Source organism: Protopterus annectens, chromosome 14.part0, assembly GCF_019279795.1.
Source record: "Protopterus annectens isolate FY-2018-M chromosome 14.part0, PAN1.0, whole genome shotgun sequence".
Taxonomy (NCBI): Eukaryota; Metazoa; Chordata; order Ceratodontiformes; family Protopteridae; genus Protopterus; species Protopterus annectens.
In genome coordinates, this window is record NC_056748.1 from 305,070,501 (window position 1) to 305,073,000 (window position 2,500).

A 2,500-nucleotide genomic window follows, 5' to 3' on the forward strand; every position below is an offset into this window, starting at 1 on the left:
ATAATACGAATTACACCCTCAGCACATGTGTAATTAGTGGAGTGTAAGGCTACATTGTTTAAAACCTGGCCTCTTGGTACCACTTGTTAGGTACGCTTGGTTAACACCGAAGGGTATATACAAATGTGTTTATCATATACCTCGCTGTATACACGCTGTAACGAAGTTAAACAATGCAGATGTTCTCCTTTCTTCTGATTGTGTATATTTTGAATTTGTTCTTATTTTATTTTGCCGTATAACATTATCACTGATTTTTTTTTATTTCTGTATGACTCTTGATTTTAAATCCCAAGGAACAAATGTAATTCACAACACTAGCCAAAGTACTGTGCGATGAGCTTCATCTGGAACATTATAACACTGGTCTATGATCAATAAGAAATGATGCATTACAGTCTGCATTAATGGCAATCTAGCCATGCAGGTTAATGACATCTTCTAATATGTTGTGTACAATTCGTCGATTGTTCGGTTTGACTATAACAAACATACTTACATCAACCTATTAATTCACTGCTACCCAAATAGTTTGTTTAATGAAGTGTTCTTATTATCTCCTTTATGTAATCGGTGTGTTTTTTTAATTGTCTAATTCTTTCATGTTTGGTTGCCCCATTGGATAAATCATGCGACTGAAAAAATATCTGCTTTAATGCAAATACAAACCCCATCTAGAAAGGATGGTGTTGCAAAAGGTCCTTACGATTTGATGCTTGGGGAAGTTCCTTTCAAATGTACATTTTTATATGCATTATGCCAAAATACTGACCTTGTGTGCGGCTAGACGTCTTTCTTCATCAGTGAAAATTGCATTCAGTAGACCAGTGAAACAAAAGATACATTAGTTTTGGGTGCAGAACTGAAGATTCCTTTGAACTTTCTCTTCTAAGAAGTTGTCTTGAGTTTGCAGCCAAAATCTTCCGAAGCGGGAAGTTTATATGTACTGGTAATATTAGCACTGTTTTCTATATACAGAAACCGTATATTTTAGAACCAAATAAAAGAAATACATACGTGTTTTAGTATAAACACCGAAGCTAGATCTGTGCAGTTGTGTTCAAAACAGCGCACACAAAAACATTCTGGAACTCTGTAACAGCAAACAAAGTCACTGATTTGAAAACCAAGTTTCTGTAATCAGCCATCACCCATACAGTTTATTTTTAGATTACCTCAATTTAGAGAAACACATGTTAAATGCTACTGTCAGAAGTAAAATTGGGTTTAGCTTGCAAAGTGAGGCGGTAGCTCTTTGTTTTAGCTGTGCCAATGAACCAGGATGGGGTGAGAAAGATGTAATATTTCATGTCTATAACGTCCAAATAAAATATGCACACTATGAGATCCAGTGTTACTTTTAACTGAAAAAAAAATCCGTCTAAAACGTTAAAACATAAAAAAGCAGGTGGAATAGCCATCATTTTTCCAAATATGCTCACAGTAACTCACTATGAATTTATTCCATTTGCTTTTTTGTTTTCTATCGAGCCTAATCCTGGGCCTCCTCTGAACACGGGCACTTTCTGGCCCAGTCAAACTTTCTTGGTAAACAAATGTCAAATAAATAAATTAATTAAAAGAAAACATGACTTTCCTGATCATGGTCTCCTCGTATCCATTATTTATTTGTATATTCATTATTCTTGAACTATATCAGTTTTTTATTATATTTATACAGTCTACTGCAATGTTAGTATGATGGAAACACTAGAAGTAACATTGGGACATTGCCCTTTTTCTCATTTCTGGAGAACCTGTCCTGATCTTGGGGTGGGTGGGGATCTCACTCCAAGTGCTTTGTTAGACAATGTTTGCTAGGTCACCTACAAGTTTATATAAAGTGAGTTTTAATTTGCACAACAAACTGAAAATAATTAATTTGTGTGGACCAAAGGGTGAGCTGTCATGTGAAAACTACAATTTTGGAAACATATACCTCGTGTTGTTTGTCTAGAAAAAAATACCCTTTTCAGAGGATTTTTCCAGCAATTTGTATAGCTGAACGGACAGCGTAAAGTCAGAATGCAATGCATTAATTTTCTATATCCACTTACAAGAGTTAAGCATTCAGTTTACAAGGGCTGGGGAAAAACAATTACTTCAGACAGCCATGGGCTCACCCCCCCCCCCCCACCTTTCTATTTTTCACTTACCTAGGGATGAGGATATCATTTGCTTAGGAAAGACTTAGTCAATCTTGCTAAAATTACGTTTGATGGTCCCCCCAAATGATCCCCTTAAAAGTACTAGAAGGAAGACCACAAAGTGCACAGTGTAATGCGACATTTAAACTTCACTATGATGTAACCAAAACACCACCTTTTCTGTATTAAGCAATACTCGGAAAAGCAGAGAATACTGGACTGAAGAAAACAGATTTGAGGAGTGGCGAGCATCCTTTGTCTCCAAAGCTTTTGGCAATGGCGATTACTTTTGCATTATGTGATATCCGTGCTGGAATGGAAATGTATAAATATTAAGCTGGGCCATATAATTG

The 2,500-nt window shown here is 36.0% G+C and overlaps 1 protein-coding gene across 2 annotated transcripts in view; it reads right to left on the bottom strand.

The window, feature by feature from the left end:
* Positions 1-2,500, bottom strand: part of HMX2 (H6 family homeobox 2) — a 20,812-nt gene that overhangs the window by 14,688 nt on the left and 3,624 nt on the right. The window contains exon 1 of one of the 2 annotated variants that reach the window (XM_044056022.1): positions 773-927. The exons of the other annotated variant lie outside the window; for it this stretch is intronic. The gene's annotated coding sequence lies outside the window, so the exon portion shown is untranslated. Of the gene's footprint in view, positions 1-772; positions 928-2,500 lie in introns of those variants that run through there. 2 annotated transcript variants of the gene reach the window in all.